The sequence below is a fragment of the Magnolia sinica genome, chromosome 7, assembly GCF_029962835.1.
Source record: "Magnolia sinica isolate HGM2019 chromosome 7, MsV1, whole genome shotgun sequence".
In the NCBI taxonomy this organism is placed as follows: domain Eukaryota; kingdom Viridiplantae; phylum Streptophyta; class Magnoliopsida; order Magnoliales; family Magnoliaceae; genus Magnolia; species Magnolia sinica.
Genome location: NC_080579.1, coordinates 15,601,102 through 15,608,982, shown reverse-complemented (window position 1 = coordinate 15,608,982; position 7,881 = coordinate 15,601,102).

Here is a 7,881-nt window from a genome sequence, read left to right as displayed (position 1 = left end):
CATCGGATTGACAGAAATGGAGTTGTGGGACTAGAGAGGCTTAGAACAGTTGAATTCCGAACATGTGTGAGTAGTATAACGATTTCGTGTGAAAACATTCCCGCCTGGTGTAGCTTTTTTGCCTCCAACTTTTTATTTTTTAAATTTTTTAAAAAATAAAAGAATATGATTTTTACCACTAAAAAATTCTTAGGGCCCACCATAATGTTTATTTTCCATCCAATCCATTAATTAAGTCGCAACTATATGGATGAAGAGGAAAAATAAATTTCATATTGATCTGAAACTTCTATGACCCCTTAAAGGGTTTGAATGGTAGATGTTCAACCCCCTACTGATTTTTGCAGTGTAGTCCACTTGATCTTTAGATTTGTCTTATTTTTCAGCTTAAGCCTTAAGACGAGCCTACCAAATGGATGGACGGTTTGGATATAACACATACCTCATGGGACGAACAGAACTTGCTGATGTCAATGCCCCAGCTGGTGCATGGACAACATGGTACACCTGCCCATCCGTCTTCCTCATGTGTGTCAGGACTGGAGTCAGACTCAGGAGTCAAAAGTTAGCTTGGGTGCAGCGTACTAAGTAACTCAGTACCATAAGTGTACATAGTAAACTATGTGGGTCCCACCATGATGTATTTATTTTATCTGCTCATTCCATATATTTTATAATTTTATTTTATTTTCATGTACTAAAAATCAATTATATACAATGCTCAAATGGGCCACACCACAAGAAACAGTGTGAATTGAACATGTACCATTGAAAAATTCTTTGGGGTGACAGAAGTTTTGGATCAAGATGATATTTGTGTTTTCCCTTCATCCATGTCCTTTTGATATTATGAATAGGTTAGATGACAAATAAATGTCATTATGGGCCCTAGAAAGGTTTCAATGGTGGAAATCATTATTCCCACTGTTTCCTGTGGCATGGCCCACTTGAGCTTTGGATATGTTTCAATTTTGGTCTCAACTGTGAAAATGAAATTTAAAAAAAACTGATGGACAGCGTGGATAAACAGCATGAATTCATAGTGGGCCCAACATAGTTTACTTAGTATGATAAAAGCATATTGAGTAACGCAATCCATTTTTTAAGTCAGAATGGTGCTCGATGTGCCGATTGAGATGACCGAGGAGACGGATTGGCTGCTCCCACTGCTACCAGCCATGCATGGTAGTCAGTACTTTGTAGACCCCAACATGATATATTTATTTCATCCATGTCATCCATTTATTTTTATAGATCATTTTATTATATTAAAAATTTAAAAATTATATATACTTAAGGTACAAATATTTTTAAAATAATAGATCCAGATTGGATCAGATCGGATCCATTCAGTTCAGATTTTGGTTCCAATCGGTTTGGTTCCAATTATGTTTTCTATATTAAGGTAAATTGTTTTAAGATATTCTTGTATAATTAAGTTTAGTATGTGGGCACAACACCTAATTTAAAATATTTTTCATTAAAAAAAAATTGCGAAAATATTATTTAAATTTATTGAAGAGATTTTATTTTTAATGCCCTAATTTCATAAACAGTCATATATGCAATATGAAATAACCAAACCATTATAAGGAAGATGAATATGGTGGAGTTCAAAATTCTCTTATAAAGTTTTCAATCTTCATTAACATATTGTCCAATCAATGAAATGTATCAATTTTTTAGATTAGATGTCGTTTACAAATCGGAAATCAAACTTATTCTTGATATTGATGTGAAACTTTTGATTTTATTTTCTCGCTTATGTACATCTTCATGTACTCCCTCTTTACATTGGCGTGGGAGGCTTTGTCAACCAAGGATCAAGGAATTTACTATATTGCATGAAAACTTTGCTCTCAATTATTCTAAATGATTTTTCTTTAATGATCACAAGTTTTGGATATCACTCTTTTAGCTTCTTTTCGTCAAATTCATGAGTGAAAAAAGTCTACTTTGATATTCGTCCCTTTCAAATTTGATAAATAAAAGCAAATGTTGGCTTGAAATTGAAATTTTTCGTCTCTTTGAATAACTTTGCATGTATCTGTTTAAATGAATAGTTGACTCCCAATGATTGTTACTGAATAACGATTTGTAATACATATATCTAATATTCACCACACCATTAACTACAATTTCTTTAAAGTCATCTCACACAACTGATTTTTTTTTTCTTTTAATTGTAGTTGAAGACCATTCTCCTTCCACAATAAGAGGAGATGTGATATACGTATTGGCGTCGGGGGTAGTTGGGATTACCTCACTAGCCATATATAAATATAAAAATAAAAAACTAACTTTTAAATGCTTATCAACACAAACTAATGTCTACTTAAAATGCATATCTAATTTTTTTAGAATTGCCTAAGTGTCTAAATTAGTCACTCATTCAATGTTGAATATATTGTAATGCTTTCACTTTTTCAATTTAAATGATACGCCAAAATTCCAGCAACATCTCTCGTTATCTTTTCAGATACATTAATCTTGTATTTGATTCTCACGTTAATTATCAACACAAAATGTGGATATTTGATGATATAAATAAATGCAAGAAATATATCCAAAGAAAATAAGAGAGACGAACTGAAACAGATATATATGCATTTAAATTAAAATAAATAAAAATATTCTTATTTATCCAACCTTAAACTGTTCAAAAATAGAACAATTGAAGAATTTTTATGCCTACAAAAACACACCGAATCTATGCTTGGAAAGATATAAATTTTCAAATGGACAATTGATTATCTTATACTACAACAATAAAACAGAAAAAAATCTAACTGATTAAATAATAACAAATTAACAATAATAATAATAACAGCAATTTAACATTAACATTAATAATATAATATTGACATTAACAATAACAATAACAAAAAATTAACATTAACATTAACAATTTAATATTTAAAATAACATAATTGATAACTAACAATAAATAACAATAGCAAAATATCAATAACAATAACATTAAACATCGCATATGATATAATTAATATTAGCAATATAACATTAACATATTATTATTATTATTATTATTATTATTATTATTATTATTATTACCTAACATTAACACTAACATAATTAGCATTAATATATTATATACATATATGTTATATTTAAATATTAATGAACAACATGCACACAACACCTAATAGAGCTGCTCACTATCATGGACAATGCCTAACCTAGTTATATCGGCAATGATTTTAAATTATTTTTATTTAATATATAATATATATTTTAAAGTGTATGTAAATAATATAATATATACTTATTTATATATATATATATTATAATATATAATATATTATCTATATAGTATATATATGTATTATTATATTAATTAATAATATGTGTCACTGTGTCATGACAGTTGACATCTGGCTAGGCTACCATGGACAACACACGACTGGGGGCTCAAGCAAATACATAGGCTAGAGACGAGAGAGAGAGAGAGAGAGAGAGAGAGAGAGAGAGAGAGAGGCAGGGACGAACGGGCGAGCAACAGCAGGGCAACGGGTTGAGCTCTCAAAGGCAGGGACAGCCCGGTGATCAAGGTTCGTAGACATGCTTGGATAGTGAGAGAAAGGGGAAGGGGAAAATGGAGCTCGAGCGCTCAGATAGTGAAATAGGAGAAAGGGAGTTAGGGTTTAGGCGTTCGGGCGACTCGGACGAATGGGGAGGGGTTAGGGTTTTTTTTTTGTATTTATATTATTGAGTCGAGTTGAGTTCAAGCCTTATCTGAGTATAAACGAACCAAGTCGACCCAAATTCAATTTCGAGTCGAGTTTTTTCGAGTCAAACCGAGCAAGTTAATCTAGTTAGCTCGATTCATGTCCAACTTTAGGTGTAGTCCACTTAAGATTTAGATCTGCCTTATTTTTAAACTTATACCCTAAAATGATCTTGCATAATGGATAAAACGTATGAATATAACACATACGTCACGATGAGGCCATGGAACCTTGCTGTATCAACACACTACTGGTCCGTAGTGTCACAATCGACTTTACCCCTGTCACCTTTATGAGAAGGTTCCTATGTTCAAAAGTTAATTGTGCAGCATGATATACACCATTCATTTTTGTAGCTCATGCTAAGACATTAGTCTAAGAGTGAGAGGTGGATCCAAAATTCTAATGACTACACTAGGGGGAGGAAAATGCATGCCACTGAAACCTTCTTGGGTCCACCATAACATTTTTATGTCATCTAAACCATTCATAAGGTCATTTCCTCTGAGATGAACTGAAAACACGAAAATATTAGTCTGATCCAAAACTTCTGTGGCCCTAAGAATGTTTCAACGGTGGGCGTTCCATCCCAAGTGTTTTCTATCGCGTGGCTCACTTAAGCTTTGAATTGGCTGCATTTTTGGTAACATATTGTAGCAAGAGCGGGCAAAAAAAGATGTAGATTTCTGAAGTTCCTACGCTGGAAACCTAGGTGGGGCCCACCGTGATGTTTGTGAGAAATCTACCCCGTTTATCCATTTTTGAGATCATTTTAGGACATGGAACCAAAAATGACCCAGATCAAATACTCAGGTGGACCGCACTAAATGAAAAGGTGGGTAGGGAAATTCCTACCGTTGAAACCTCCCTGGGGTCGAAAGTGATGTTTACATGCCATCCATACCGTTCGTAACATCATTCCTACTAAGATGAACCAAATATTAGCTTAATTCAAAACTTATGTGGCCTCACGAATATTTAAATTGTGGACGTTCAATACTCACGCTTTTCGGCCCACTTGGATCCGGGTCATTTTTGGTTCCATGTCCTAAAATGATCTTAAAAAATGGATGGATGGGATGGATTTCTCACAAACATTATGCTGGGCCCCATATAGGTTTCCAACGTAGGAACTTCATGTGAAGTCTTTCACAGGAAATCCGCGTTCGGCAAAAAAAACATAGGAGGGATGCGGATTAGATATTGACAAGTTGAGTAGCGAGACTCGCTACTGAAGTGACGTGGCCAACTTCTGTGGGCCCCACCATGATGTATGTATTGTATCCACACCGTCCATTAATTTAGAGAGATCATATTACGGCATAATCTAAAGAATGAGTTAGATTCAAAGCTCAAGTGGACCCCACCACAGAAAACAGTGGGGAGAGTGATGCCCACCATTAAAAAGTTTTAAGGGCTACAAAAGTTTTGAATCAAGCTGATATTCATGTTTTCCCTTCTTTCATGTCCGCTTTAACACATGAACAGGTTGGATCTCAAATAAACATCATGGTGGACCTTTGAAAGGTTTCAACGATGGGTGTTACCCTCTGTTTTCTGTGGTGGGTCCACTCGAGCTTTGGATCTGACTCATTCTTTGGATTATGCCCTAATATGATCTCTCAAAATGGATGGAAACATACATAATGGTGGAGCCCATAGAAGTTGGTGACGTCACTTCAGTAGCCAATCTCACTACTCAACCTGTCAGTAGCTAATCCGAGTCCACATAGGAGTGGATTCCCCGGAGCGGATTGGTTGGTGTACCATCTGGTGTGGGTACGTTTCTATGAAGACGAGCGTTGACGCTCCTCAAGGTCGAGTTGTAGGACCAGTTCAAATGAGATCAAAATTACATGGCCCCACAATGATGTATTTATTATATCCACACCGATCATCCATTTGGCGAGATTATTTTAGATCATAAGATAAAAAATGAATCATATCCAAAGCTCAAATGGACCACACCACATATAGCAGATGGGATAATGATTTTTAGCATTAAAACATGTATAGGGCCCACCGTCACTTATTTTCCATCCGATCTGTTCAAAGGGTCACAAAGACCTGGATGAAGAGGAAAAGAAAATATCATATTGGTCCAAAACTTCTATGACCCCAAAAAGGTTTCAATGGTAGACATTCAATCCTCCATTGCTTTTTTCAGTGTGGTCCACTTGATCTTTATATTTGTCTTATTTTTCATCTCAAGCCCCACGACAAGCTCGCCAAATGGATGAACAGTTTGGGTATAACACATACCTCGTAATGGGAGTCATAGAGCTTGCTTACATCAATACATCAGCTATATAGGTGGTGTGTGGTACTAGCCAATTCACTTCCGGATTTCCCACAAACATCACAATAGGCCCACTTAGCTTCTAAACTTCTTGCCGTGGGGTGGCAGGTGGACATGGATTAGGTACTACCCCCACCCGTGCAGAGCTCAGGACAGGCTAAGCATGTAGCTCCCGTATTGGTAGAGACCGGTTATGTCAGAAGTCAGAGGACACATCAGCAAACGGAGGTGTTAGCCCGCATTTGTACTCGGGTCCACGAATAACCTCAAACGTCTCCTCTTTTTTTCTTTCTTTTTTTTGCTTTCTACTTATTTCCAAGGACGGATTTCCTACTAAAAGCCTTTCGAAAGAAGTCCCTATGCAAGGATGTTGGGTGGGGCCTACAACCATTTTTTTGAAAATCTACTCCGTTAATTTGTTTTGAGAACTCATTTTAGGACAAAAGACCAACAACGAGGTGGATTCAAAATTCAAGTGGGCCACACGAGAGTAAAAATTAGGGAAAGACATACCTATCGTTGAAACCTTCTTGTGCTTCACCTTGATGTTTATATGCCATCCAAATCGTTTATAAGGTCATTAACACTGGAATGAAATGGAAATACAAAAATCTTATCCTGAAACAAATCTTTTATGGCCATAAGAATATTTCAACGGTTCTCACTGAATCCCCACTATTTTCTCTCGTACAGTCCACTTAAGTTCTGAATCCACCTCAGTTTTTGTATAATATCATAAAATGAGATCTCAAAACGGATGAACGGAGTAGAATTCCCACTAACATGGCGGTGGGCCCCACCCATCATCCTTGCGCAGAAACTTCATGTGAAAGGCTTTCAGAGGAAATCCGCGTCCCCTTTTCCCATTCAAGTAGGAAACGGCTATTGACAAGTTAAGTAGCGAAACTGCTACTGAAGTGATGTCACCAAGTTCTGTAGCCCCACCATGATGTATGTTTTGTATCCACACCCTCCATCCATCTAGAGAGATCGTTTTAGGTTAAGATCCAAAGAATGAACACCCAAATCCATAGCTCAAGTGGTAGACTGAGTGAAAGATACCTCGTTTCAACATTGAGGTCTTAGTATCTATTCCCTAGTGGGGGTGGCTAACAGAGAGGTGTGAACTGACAGTGGGTGTACTAACAAGCTAACCAAAAAAAAAAAAAAAGATCCAAAGAATGAGTGACATCCAAAGCTCCAGTGGACCCCACTACAGAAAACAATGGGGAGAGTGATGCCACCGTTAGAAACTTCTAAAGGCCACAAAAGTTTTTGATCAGGCCGATATTTGTGCTTTCTCTTCTTTAATGTCTTTATTAACTTTTGAACAGGTTGGATTTCGAGAAAACATCATGGTGGGCCTTAGGAAGGTTTCAACGGTGGATATCAATCTTCCCGTTGTTTTCTGTGGTGGGGTCCACTAAAGCTTTGGATCTGCCTCATTCTCTGACTAATGCCTTAAAATAATATCTCCAAATGGATGGTCGTTGTGGATACAACACATCATATTGGGGTCCACATAACTTGGTGACGTCACTTCAGTAGCCAGTCTTGCCACTCGACCTATTGGTATCTAATCCAAGCCAGAAACGGATTGGCTACTCCCTCTACCACCAGCCAATAGCTAGTGGTTGGTATATGTTTCATCCATGCCGTCCATCTATTTTTCTAGATCATTTTATGATATGAGACCCAAAATGAGGTATATCCTAATCTCAAGTGGACAATATTACTCGAAACAGTGTTGAATGAATGTCGACCATTAAAAACTTTTTGGGGGCCATGAAAGTTTTGGATCAAGCTGATCTCTGTTTTTAGTTTCATCAGGGTCTT